The sequence below is a fragment of the Anthonomus grandis genome, chromosome 2, assembly GCF_022605725.1.
Source record: "Anthonomus grandis grandis chromosome 2, icAntGran1.3, whole genome shotgun sequence".
NCBI lineage: Eukaryota > Metazoa > Arthropoda > Insecta > Coleoptera > Curculionidae > Anthonomus > Anthonomus grandis.
The window spans coordinates 27,383,181-27,397,406 of record NC_065547.1 but is presented as its reverse complement, the minus strand read 5'-3'; the positions used below and the strand labels follow the sequence as shown (position 1 = coordinate 27,397,406).

Below are 14,226 nucleotides of genomic sequence, written 5' to 3'. Positions count from 1 at the left end.
TGGATCGTCAGAGACTTAAATATGTTGCTAGACAGTAAATTAATATTTGTGCCTCCCTATAATAAGATTGTCAATTCAGATGTGCCTAATCTGGGTTTTGTTGTGCGTAACTCTGGTAAATTGTCTTGTTTCAAAATGCACTGCTTTTCAATTGTTTGTTTTGAGCTTGCTCAAAACAATATGCCTCGCCTGGTGAAATGTTTAAAATGAATAAGTGACCATACACCTTTTTATTCTAACCATGTGGAAACAAGTGAAGCCGTTCAAAAAGCATTTGTCCATTCCTATATTTCAAGGCTGACAGGGGAATGTTTAATTTTAAATTTGACAAAGTTCAGTCAATAACCTCCAGCTAGCCTCACTTTAATATGTCATATGGGATCCCCTTCGTGTATCACATCAGAATTAAAATGTCTATTCAACAGGGCAAATTACAGCAACACAATTGAAATAAACCGCGAATAGTGACAAAAAATGTCTGCGATTAATGGATATTTTATCGACCTCAAACTGTTGTATTACAAATAGCTACCCTAAATGTGATACATCATTTTAAAGGGAATACAATTTCCTATAAAACCAAAACGAAAAAACAAAATCAGCTGACGTATAAGCGACTAGTAAGCAAAAATATGCAATAATAAAAGACATTTTATCAACTTAAATTTTGGTATGGCAAATGGTTGCTTCAAATACAGGGTGTTTCATAATTAGTGGGATACACTTGGGGGGAGGGATGTAGAGGGCCTCAAGATAAGCAAGTTTGCGCCATAAACTCCTATCCGAAAATGAGTAGGTTTTGAGATACAAGATGATAACATTTTAAGAAAAAATCTTATTTTTAACATAACAATGGCAAAAATTTATTTTCTGGTACCGAATTCCATATTAAAAGCAAGTATATTTTTTCCTTATAATAATTACTGTAAATATTATCAAGCCGATGAAACTAAAAACAAGTTAGTACCTGATATTTGTACATCTTCCAAACCAAAAAGTAACACAAATCACCATAAACCTAGAAAACTCAAAGGATAGCAAGAAATTGCCAGGTAGTCCAAACGGGGACAGTATATACTTATTGAACTTGAATGTTCGAAGCATAAATAATAAATCACTTCAATTAGAAGTGCTTTTGGCCAAAGAAGAGCCTGATATTTTTTGTATCTCTGAGCAGGGCAATGATATACAGTTTTTGGCCCTAATGGACTATCGACCAATTTGTTATTCATCTCGAACTGAGTTTAGAGGAGGAGGAACTGCCATCCTTGCAGAAACAAATACAGTTTTCCATCCTTTAATTGTTAAAACAGCTTGTGTTGAAAGACAGTGTGAATTTTGCGTTTGTCAGTGTCTTATTTTAAATAGGTCTTATTATTTTATTTGTCTGTACAGATCACCCTCGGGTAATGTTAATACTTTCTTGTTCATTTTAGATGAGTTGCTACACACTATATACATGGCCAACAGGTATCTGGTAGTCTGTGGAGATTTTAACATTAACTTTTTAGTAAACGATCAGAACCAAACAATTATTAGCTAGCTATGATTTAACACCACACATAAAGGGTAAAACTAGGGTGGTAGGACAATTTGGCTCTCAAATTGATATTTTCAGCAATTTGGCTAAATGTCAGGTAACAAGTAATACATTATTCTCCGATATATCAGATCATTATGGTCAGAAACTCCGTATAGAAATACCTAAAGAGAGTAAAAAGCCAGTATTTATAAAGAAACGTTCATACACAGAAAACAACATTAAGAAGTTTAATGATCTTTTAACACATGAAGCCTGGGAAGATGTATATAACTGCACTGAAGTCAATCTAAAATATGATTGCTTTTATAATATTTTCTATTACTATTTTAATGTAACATTTCCTCTTATGCCAGTAAGTAGCCACAGAATAAAGGATCCTGATAAAAAATGGGTAAACTCTGAAATTAAAAATTATTCTAGTCATATTAAAGATCTGTATGTATGGTACAAGGAAACAAATAGTGAGGGAGCTTATAATCAATATAAAAAAGAAAAAAAAAGAATATAAAAAATTTATTTCTAACTATAAAACTTTTTTAAATGAAAACAAGATTATCTAAATAATAAAACTAAAACTGCTTGGACTATTTTCAATCAATGCTCAAATAAGTCAACTAGCAATAATGAAATTATTGAAAATTTGGATGAGATAGCCAACATATTTTTGAAGAAATTTAATGCTTCATCTCTTACTCCTTCATTTTCTGGTCAATTGCCTAAAGGAAGTCACATCCCCACTATTTTCCTCTTTCCCACAGTTTCAAAGGAAGTTCAGCATATTCTATCGGCCTTGCCAAATAAATACTCTGCTGGTCTTGATGAAATACCAATAAACATACTCAAAAAAGCTAGTCACCATATAAATGTGCCTCTAGCTCACATAATAAATGCCTGTCTGCACATGGGAATTTTTCCATCTAAACTAAAAAAGGCGAAAGTTCTTCCAATTTTTAAAAATAAGGGTGATGAGCAGGATGTAGAAAACTATCGACTAATATCTCTCCTTTCTTCAATATCAAAAATCTTTGAGCGAGTCATTTATATCCGTATTATGGACTTTTTAAAAAGGCAAACTATTCTTTCAGATAGCCAGTCTGGTTTTAGGCCCAATCATTCAACCCAGTTGGCAGTTTTCAAGCTTATATCCTTTGTGATTGAAAATGTTGACAAAAAAGAAAAAGTTGCCGGACTCTTTTTCGATTTATCGAAAGCATTCGACACAATCAACCATGCTCTACTGCTGTCAATCCTTGAAAATTATGGACTGAGGGGAAACTGTGCCAGACTTATAGCCTCTTATTTAGATCAGAGGGAACAAACAGTTTGCCTTGGCTCTGGTAATGGTACATAATATGTTTACTCAGCGTCATCCTTGGTGGTACAGGGAGTGCCTCAGGGTTCAATTTTAGGCCCAGTACTATTCATATTATATGTAAATGGTCTCAGTGAGTGTTTTCCAGGGTGTTTTATCAACCAATATGCTGATGACACTTCTATAATCTTGTCAGAACATCTGATTGAAAAACTATCTGTCAGAGTTTCTCAGGTGGTAGAGAGGATGCAGGAGTGGTGTGACAATCATGCTCTGAAGCTAAATGCTGATAAAACCGGGCTACTGACATTCTCCAAAACTTTACCTCAAAATTCCCTACTAGTAAAGTTTGAAAAAAAGTCTCTTCGAGAGGTAGCTTCCTTAAAATTCCTTGGTATACAAATTGACTCCTGTCTCACATGGGTCCCACACATAGACACTCTTGGCAAAAAACTAAATAGTTTCTGCGCGTTAATAGGGCGTCTACGAGAAGAGCTTTCCCTAAATTGTCTGAAGCAACTTTACTATGCATCGGTCCAATCTCCAATCACTTATAGTGTGATGTTTTTGGGATCTTCAACTGACGCCGTGTCAGTCTTTATAGCACAAAAACGCGTCATAAGATGCATGCTCAGACTCACACCACAAATTTCTTGTAGGACTTATTTTACTAAGCTTGGTCTACTCACTGTTCCAGCTCTGTACATTCTTATGTTAGCTATTTTTGCAAAGAAACACCTGCATCTTTTTCAAACTAATGAAGATCATTATGCTGAGGGTATGTCTATTGTGACAAGGGTGAGAGCTGAACTGAGTGTCCCAACTCATCACTCTGCCTTTTTTCAAAGATCTCCTGCTTTTGCTGCTATTAAAACATATAATAGATTACCTCTCGCCCTAAGGCAAGAGAAAAATATCATGAAGTTTCGGAAAGACACTGCAAGGTATCTGTTCATCCGGACAAGTGTATCAATAGTTTCGATTTACAATTTTAAATGTATATTATGATTAATATTAAGGGTTTGTTTACTTATTTATTTATCTTCATAATGTATCATACTTGAGATACAAGTGGTAAGGTAATGCACCCATTATTATGTCCAACATTATCTTTTTGTTCTTACTATTTTTATTAGCAGTATGTACTATGTAGATGTTATCAAATTTTAATTTTGTTTGTTTTGTGACGTTGCTATTGTCTATTTTAATTAGATCTTGAAAGCAATAAAGAAATTATTATTATTATTAAAAATTTAAATTTTGGCGAGAAATAAATTTCGAACAAAGGATTTTATTTTTTTATGCGAAAACGTGAGGATTTGAAAAATATTTTTTTATTTGAACAAAAAACAGTGGCGTATCATTTTTAAAGAGTTCACTAGGTCTTAGCCCGCATAGACGCCACTGGTAAAATAAAAAATTAAATCATGTATTAAAAAATAGTACTAGATGCATAGAAACTACCTACTAATTTTCAGAGAAATGTTAGGGATGTTAAATCGTGAAAAGTAAGATTTTTTTCTTAAAATTCATTACTACTTTCATCTAATGATTTTCGGATAGGGGTTTATTGCGCAAAGTTGCTAATTTTGAGGCTCTCTACAACCCCTCCAAGTTTGTCTCACTAATTATGAAACATCCTGTATATAGTGTCACACATTATTTTAAATCGCAAACAATTTTCCATCAACAAAATTGATGCAAGTTGAAGTGATTTACCATTACCAGTAAAAAAGTTTGGTAATAAACATTTGTCATTGAGTCTAAATATTTTTATGTGGATGAAATTGATGTTGGGATACTAAAGGATAATAATTATTTCACTACTAGACACACACACTACTAGATTTTTTCCTTTGGGGGTATTTGAAAAGCAAAACTTATAAAGTTCTAAGAATTGAGATACTAGCGGACAAACTTCAAAACAGACTTTATATTATTATCCCGCGATTAATGGAGCACATTTTGAGCATTTAACAAAACAAATTCTGGAAACTGAATTTTTTTTTTATTTTTTAGATATCTTTTTACACCCTTACTGTTTATAAGTCTATAAACTTACATTTTTTATACACTGCTGGGTGGTAGATTGTATACCATTAATGATTCATACACTACAGGACAGCAATTTAACATATAAGGTAAGACGTCGATAAAATATTCATTATTACCAGACATCTTTACTATTCGCTGGCACGTTAATCGATTTAATTGTGTATTTGAAATATGAGGAGTGATTGACAGAATATTGTCAAATATAAAATTAAACATCCTCCTATATTTAGATTGACATGATTTTAAGGATAGTTCGTTTTGAATTGAAAGCACTGTATAAATATTAAATAAAAAACATTTTATATTTCAAAATTATATCGGTTACCGATTTGTTGCAATAAATTGCAAAATCCATCAAGTGCTGTTCTCCCATATATATAAATCTCTCCATATAAGCTGGTCGATATATTGTGACATCATGGGAGACTGTGTTATCCTTAAGCAACGTAGGTATTGCCTAAGGCATGACCAATATCCTTCAACATAGTTGGTACATATACCTGTTATCGGATCAACAAAATTTCTTAAATGATTTACAGTTGTATGTAGGTAAGGAGAAACACGTACGCTTTAAATTTGTCAGACCGGCATATCTTTTGGTCGGTATTTCTGTGCCAAGCAACACCTTCTTCACTTAGGCCCTCTAAACTTACTGATGAATGATTCGGAATATAAATTATCAGGCCTCTTTTGGCATGTCCTAGATCAAAGGTTCCCAAAATCCATCATTCACGTACAAGTCACCCTCAGTTGAATTCTCTTCGAGCTGTTACGAACTCACCAATTTTAAATACCCGATCTGAACCATCTGATATTTATAGAAATGAAAAAGATAAAATTAATTAAAATCAAATTACATATTATGCAACTTTACCGAAAAGGAATAAATTGTCATTTTGCAATAATTGCCAAAAACAAATATCCTGCTGACACATAGGTATGGTGTGGTCTTCACAAACCCTTTCCCACATTAAAGAAAGAGACTATTGCTTCTTTCAAAAAAGGAATCTTTAAGCACACTAATGCACTCCATATGGCTTACAAAAGAAAATAGGCCCCAATGAGGATGTGTGTGAAGCTAGCGTCCGATCGATATCCAGCAACCAAAATCGAGAACGCAGCATATGCCGGTTGCCAGCGACCAATTTATAGTCCGCGCTCCCTGTTATTTAATCAATATAATGCCCGTATCTCCTGAAATTCCCAAGGGATTTTAATAATTTTTTGTCCAGATATTAACAATGAATACCTAAATCGACTGACGATGGTCTCAAGCCTCTACAAACTAAGGTTTTGTTGTGAAAATTAATTAAAAAGTCAAATAGTAAAAAAATGAAAAAGGCTCTAACTCCCAAAATTCCCAAAGGATTTGGATAAAACTTTTTTTTATAAAAGATAATAAATATCTAAATTGATTTTAGATGGTTGCAAACCTCTACAAACGAAAGTTTTTTGGTAAAAAATTATTGAATTTTTAGATGTACAAAAAAAATTTAAAAGCTATAACTTCCAAAACTCCCAAAGGATTCGAATGAAACTTTTTTATGTAATTACTAATAAATATCTAAATCGATTTTAGATGGTTGCAAATCTCTACAAACGAAAGTTTTTTGGTAAAAAATTATTGAAATGTTAGATGTAGAAAAATATAAACGACTATAACTTCCAAAACTCCCAAAGGATTCAAATGAAACTTTTTAACGCAATTATTAATAAATATTTAAATCGATTTTACATGGTTGCAAATCTCTACAACCGAAAGTTTTTTGGTAAAAAATTATTGAAGTGTTAGATGTAGAAAAATATAAACGACTATAACTTCCAAAACTCCCGAAGGATTTAAATGAAACTTTTTTACGCAACTAGTAATAAACATTTAAATCGATTTTACATGGTTGCAAACCTCTACAAACGAAAGTTTTTTAGTAAAAAATTATTGAAATGTTAGATGTAGAAAAATATAAACGACTATAACTATATTCCACCTAATTAGTAAAGCGCGATTTTTCCAAAAACCAAAATATATCCACATATGGAGGGCTCTTATAAATATGCGGCGATTATGCATTTTGGAAAATCTCAAAAACCTGGCTTTGCCCAAAATCGCTTGCGGGCTGGACCGCAAAAATTTTAAGGTAATAAGATGCATGATCGCCTATATTTATAGGAATTGCACCACCCAAATAACCATATGTGTATAAAACTAGTTTAGCTTTTAGGATTTAAGATGGGTACATATCGGCGCCTACGGAGGGGTTTAGTGGGTAGTGGCTTCACCGACCGCCACACTGTCCTGGAGTGCCTTGTGCGTCCCAGTTTGTGCGTAAATGCATTCCCCGTCGTGTAATAAAACAAAATTTAAAAAAAAAAATACACCAAAGTGCGCAAAGAATTTTATTGCTGGGCAGTTCATTGGGTAAAAACTTAACTGCTTCTAACAACATATACAAATTGCTGGATGCATTTTCAAAAGGATCTTAACTGAGACCACACATTGTTACAAACGAGGCCTATGTAAGTTTTCCTTAAATACAATTAATGAAACCTCCTCGGGTATATTTTCTAGGCATCCTGGTAACAATCCAGCCAGTGGTTTTAACGTAATTTTTGATTGGTCCTTTCTGGAGAATATTGACTATTGTCTCCTGAAAGAGAGCGATTACCTAAAGGGAAGACCCGGACTCCTTTTGTAGGACCTGACTGTAGTATCGACGACTTAGAGCTACTAGCCCCGATGGTTTAATTCCATACTACTATTTGGCTGGACTTGGATCTTGTATTTCTACTCAGAAATCACTATCTTTGTATTTGTTATATAAAAAATAAACAATTGGAAAATTATTATGGTCTTTTGATTGGTTAAAATAACTCAATTTAATTAGTTTAACTAGAGAGTTTTGCAACATTTCTTAAATCTCATCACTTAAAATGTTTATTATTAATATTAAAAAAAGTTTTATTTAAATCCTGTGGGAGTTTTGGAAGTTATAGTCGTTTATATTTTTCTACATCTACGTTTATATCTTTTCTACCATGTTAAATCGATTTACATATTTATTATTAGTTGTATAAAAAAGTTTCATTCGAATCCTTTGGGAGTTTTGGAAGTTATAGCTTTTAAATTTTTTTTGTACATCTAAAAATTCAATAATTTTTTACCAAAAAACTTTCGTTTGTAGAGGTTTGCAACCATCTAAAATCAATTTAGATATTTATTATAATTTATAAAAAAAAGTTTTATCCAAATCCTTTGGGAATTTTGGGAGTTAGAGCCTTTTTCATTTTTTTACTATTCGACTTTTTAATTAATTTTCACAACATAACCTTAGTTTGTAGAGGCTTGAGACCATCGTCAGTCGATTTAGGTATTCATTGTTAATATCTGGACAAAAAATTATTAAAATCCCTTGGGAATTTCAGGAGATACGGGCATTATATTGATTAAATAACAGGGAGCGCGGACTATAAATTGGTCGCTGGCAACCGGCATATGCTGCGTTCTCGATTTTGGTTGCTGGATATCGATCGGACGCTAGCTTCACACACATCCAATGAGGCTGGTTTCCTCCGTTGGATCACGCAGAGAAATCAAGGATATCTATAAATTATAACTGATACTGTTTTTAAAAAAAATGCCAACAATAATACCATAGATTAATACTACTCAGAAAACTCCGGTAAGAGTCAATATAACACGGAACGTCGATTGACTGTTGCGCCCTCTGAAATTCGAACGGAAGCGAAAACGGGTTTGTGACGTCATAATAGCGGGTAATTTAAAATTTGATTATAGCGCCAAATTTGAATTTCGCTCTAATATACCGTGCGCTTAAAATTAGTCGGAAATGCAAGGTTCTTTCAGAAATTATAGCACGAAAAATGATAAATCGAGGACTTTATTTAATATGGGAACAAAAAAGTCACAATTTAACACTTTTTCAGGCAGATTAAAAAAGTGTTAAATTGGGACTTTTTTGTCCCCAATATATCACTAAGTAGCAAAAGATATAGAGGGCTCGTAAATGTCGAGTACACGAGAGGGCTCACGCTCCCCGTCTGCGTCCTTGTATCCCAACTCAACTGAATCTAATCCAACTCAAAACAACCCATGATATATCGCAATGCAATTTAACGGAACCAAACGCCCTAAAAAAATTCATGTGAAAGAAATAACAAATTCTTAATTCTCTTAAATTCAATGACAAATTTGGCAACGCTGTCGCTTCGTGACAATCAGCGTTAATGTCAAACGTCAAATACCTACGTCAACAAAAAAACGGCATAGAAGTTAGGAAAGCAATAGAATCAGAAACGAAAATCAAATTTTTACAGTTGTATTTATAATAAATAATCTATATAATTTTAATCTTCTAAAATAAAGCTAAGAAAAAAACTATAATTACCTATAGAGAAAAGGGGTGTAGATTTGATTTTTTTGCAGCATAAAATACTAATATTATAAAATACACCATATGTCACAGAGCCACACGTTGTTTCAGGTGTTGAAGGGGTGTAAGCCACCTCCAAATACTTTAAAAAATCATAGTAATTAGTATAATAATTACTTATAATACATGTATGAAGCTTGTATGGTGAAAATCGGAATCGTTTGTCAGCCATCTTGCTTGGCAAAACTGACAGAGAGCTGACAGACAGTTGTTGTCATTGATGGATAGAACATCTATCTATTTGATTTTTATTTTTGTTAAGAAAGTATTGTATCGAAAGCTCCCTGGTGAGAAAAGTGGACTGTATTTATTGTTTTTTGACAATTAATGGTTGTGAGACCTTACCTGGTTTTCTCTCGATTACAGTTTATCCGTGTTTATCCCATAAACACGGGTTTGTATCGGGTGGTACTAAATGCGTGGGCGATGCGTGGGCGGTTTAGCGAATTTACTTCTTTTGATAATGGGTTTCAACGAACTGGCTTCAGTATGTTGGACGCGCACCTTTCTATAAGGCCTCAAAACATTCTTTTGGATGCATTTGAATAGAAATACTCTAACTAACTGTTTCTACACAGTGAGCCAAGCAAAATTGAGTTAAAGTTTAAATTTTAATGAAAAGTTGAAATAGAATGAAGAATGAACTACTTGATTCAAACTATTGTAAAATTTAAGAAAACTGAACATCATTTCTCATTGTCATACCATTTGAGTTTGTTTTTCATTTCAATGAATGCTGGAAGCGTTGGTTGAGTTTGCTATTTGCTTGTATGTTATTTTAAATTCATGACTTTTTTTTCTAAGTTCTCTTTTAATATTGGGAGTAATGTTTTAATTGATTTGCAGCAAGCAATTCCAGATTTCTGGTAAGAAAATGTGCTGTATAAAATATACTATATGTTATGTTTTACTTATACTATTATGTTTTTGTATTGTTAATCTTCAGTCTTAATCAAAATCAGTTGATTTCAATGAAGAGGTTTCACTTTTCAAATATTTAATTTTTAACTTAATTATTATCAATACATATTACAAAATGTCTGGCCTCTTATTTTGTCTCCACAATTAAAAAATTTATTAAAATATTCTTGTAAATATCCTTCATGTAAGAGTATGTCTATTTTAAATGGTTCTGATAAACATAGTAATAAAAGATTTTTTCAAGTTCCTTCAGTGTCCATTACAAGAATGAAATGAAAATTTTATCGAGACTTAAGCTATTTGTTTTGATCTTGAATGATTGTTTTGATGAAAATGTTAATAACGCTGATACTGCTGGCTTTACACTATGATACATATTTATTTAAACATTTATTTTATCTTTTCTTTTCACATGAATCATTTAGTAAATTTATTTATAAGGTTTGCACTGTCTTTTTTTTTAATTTTATTTCATGCTTGTATCATACCACTTCCTGTGTTCACTGAGACGAGACATAGGTATAGAGACTAAGAGAGCTGAGCACCCGGAATGGATCAGAATGAAAGTTTTTGTTTTAACTTGCGTTTCTTTAAGAGTTTCTTTTTATTTTATGTAGACATGTGTCTTTCAATTCAGTTTTTATTAATATCATAGTTCCATGATATGTTGTTATTATTATAAGAGACCAATAAATATAATACTATGAAATGATATACAGGGTGATTTTCAACCTATGCGCATAAACTTGGGAAATGGTAGATGAAGATCAATAATGAGTAATAATGAGAAAAAAATGTAGTAAAACATTTTTGGTTTCCGAAATAAAGTTAAACAAATGTCAACAGAACGTGTATCAGACGAACTTATTTTGTTTATTAATAACTGATTGCAGCGCGATTTAGTTTGGTTGATCGCAATCTACAAGTTGGCAAATTTTAAGGCACGAGTTGCTGTACCCGTTTCATGTGCAGAGGGTACAAGCCCTACTTCCAAGAGATTTGCCGCTTCGAGTACACTTTTGTGAGTGGTTGTTACATCACCAGCAGTTAAGCCCAAACTTTACCATGAACATTTTAGTTACGGATGAGGCAAATTTTACGCGCAATGTAATTTTCAACTTTCATAACACACATTACTGGGCTTTGGAAAATCCGCATATTACACGGAGAACATACTTTCAACAACGTTTTTCTGTAAATGTATGGGCTGGAATTCTGACCGGGATGCTCATTGGACCTTTTATTCTGGAAAATCGTTTGACTGGTGCTCGGTATTTAGAATTTTTGCGCAACAATTTACCAGTGCTCCTTGAAAATGTGAATCTCAACGTTAGGCAGAACATGTGGTTTCTTCATGATGGTGCTCCACCACATTTTTCACGACCAGTACGACAACATTTAGATCGTCTGTTTCCCGGACGATGGATAGGCCGTGATGGTCCAGTTGCGACGCCCCCTCGCTCGCCTGACCTTAATCCATTAGACTTTTATTTGTGGGGTCATATGAAAACAATGGTGTATGTAAACGAAGTTGATACTGAGCAAGAGCTACGACATCGCATAAACGCTGCCAGTGACGCAATTCGCCTACAGCCTGGTTTGGCCCGTGCATGTACGTCTTCATGGATTCGACGAGCTCAAGTCTGTATCGAAAATAATGGAAACAACTTCGAACAGTTGCTTTAAATTAGTTTAAATTAAACACGTTAAAAAATACACGTTTTTTATTTAAAAAAATATAGATATCTCCAAAACTAAAAATATTTTACTACATTTTTTTTCCATTAATACTCATTATTACTCATCAGCTATCATTTCCCAAGTTAATGCGCTTAGGTTGAAAATCACCCTGTATGTTTATATTAAAATAAATTGTTTTCATTTTCAAAGAGTTTATTTTGTTTTGTAGAGAGATTTATTGTTACTTGGATAATACTCTGTTATAAAATTTTTAATTAGTTTTTAGAATCTGTTTAATTTTTCTTTAGGAAACAGGAATAAGTACCTACCTACATATTAAACAAGGATAATTCATCCTCTATTGAATCTATGTTTGTGTTAGTAAAATAGGGATTTTATTAACCTATTGGTAATGTCTTTAGATGTATTATAAGAAAATAGAACAAAAATCTTCACAACCTTATTTAATCTATTTAAAATTAGGGTAGTTCAGTGCTAACAAAATACTTTTAAACATTTTTAGATTAATTCTAATTTATCTAAAGTCTGTTCTAATAAATTATTGTATATTATTTATATCATTTTAAGTATTTTCAGGAAAATTAAATAATAAATGTATTAATGAAAAACATTGTTTTATTTCCATTTTGTAATTGGTAGTACTCTATTGTTATATGTTATATATGTAGTATATGTAGTACACTATTGTTAATTGATTATTGCAGTAAATTAACTCTACTACTAACTGCAGGAAATTGTTTTATTTTTATTCTGGTCAATATCTGATGCTAAGACCTAATCAAAAAGGCCCTTTTCTCTATAAGTAACCTTTCTGATTAGGCGTTTGCTTTAGATATTAAATAATAGGATTATCAAATTAAATGAAATTTTATTTCCCGCCTTAATTTGGCCACGCCATTCTACCATTTTGATTGGTCCAATTAGGCGCGTCAAACTGTCAAATTAGTTATAACAGTTTCCGTTGCCAAGCGAGAGGACGCTTGGTAACGGAAGTTGCCAGCTGATTTGTCAGAGATTTTTAGTTTGTATGCAACCACCACTTCTCTAAATTCTAAATATTTGTGTTCTGTGCTTATAATAATATTGTTGGACCTTTAAACTCGATGTCTAAATAAAAGATTATTAAATACACCATTTGTGTCAGAGACACTGTGTCTTTGACGTGCTTTTTCTGACACATATGGTGTCTAATCTTTTATTTATACACCAAGTTTGAAGGTGTAACAAAATCATTATTAATTACTACGATTGGATAAAACTTCCTTTGTAGTTCCTGCTTGTAAAGGTTTGCAAAAGGTTGCATCTCGAATCCGTTATTATTACTATATATATTAGACAAAAGTTCTATTCGAATCGTTTGGAAGTTTTGGGAGCGTTTTTCATTTCTTCAATATTCGATTTTTTAATTAATTTCCATAAACGAACCTTAGTTTGTAGAGGTTCGTGACCACCATAAATCGATTTAGTTATTCATTGTTAATATCTGGACAAAAGAATTATAGGAGTTACGGGCATTATAACGATTAAATAACAGCGAACGCGGACTATAAATATGTTGCTGGCAAACGACATATGCTGCGTTCTCGATTTCGTTACTGGATATCGATCGGACGCTAGTTTCACGCACATTCAAAAATACCTAGAAAAAAACGCAAAGTGGCAACATTAGATATATGCATTGTAAACATACGAGGTATTGTACGAGTATTCTACGTTGCCAAGTTGCGTTTTTTTTATTAGCAATATTTGTTTATTCTGCGAATAACTTAGTCGATTAGTCTGAATATCTTATTAGCAAATAAAGGAATATTTTTTAGCTGTTAAAATCTACAACACAGTAAAATATACAGGGTGTCCCGGTTCATGTGGGAAATCTCTCGGATTCAGGTAGAACATCGAAAAATAATACCGAATGTTCCTATAAAAAAAATTCCCACAGGCCTTCGTTACGAAGATACAGCCTCCTAAAGGACGCTGTTGGAAATTGGTTTTTCATAAATTACTTTTAAACTACCCTGTAGAATTTAATAAAAATTTTAGGTGATGAACACTATTAGGGACCTCTTAAAATGACATCCTTAAAATACATTTACCTTGTTTACTTTACCAGGGGCGGACTAGGTTGTACACTTTAATGCGTATATTTTTAACACCCTGTGTGTTAGTCTAAAAAAAAGGTACTCTTGTTCATTATCGATAAAATGAACCGTTTAGAAGAAAAAAAATAATAAACGAGCCAATGTTTT

The 14,226-nt window shown here is 32.6% G+C and overlaps 2 long non-coding RNA genes across 2 annotated transcripts in view; both read right to left on the bottom strand.

The window, feature by feature from the left end:
- The window catches only part of LOC126750061 (uncharacterized), a 32,253-nt gene that overhangs the window by 4,478 nt on the left and 13,549 nt on the right, over positions 1-14,226 (bottom strand). The window lies entirely within an intron of this gene.
- On the bottom strand, positions 5,188-5,929 carry LOC126750059 (uncharacterized). The gene is made up of 3 exons (XR_007665616.1): positions 5,785-5,929; positions 5,478-5,718; positions 5,188-5,410 (listed from the first exon to the last, which is right to left on the bottom strand). It is a non-coding gene; the product is annotated as an uncharacterized LOC126750059 (long non-coding RNA).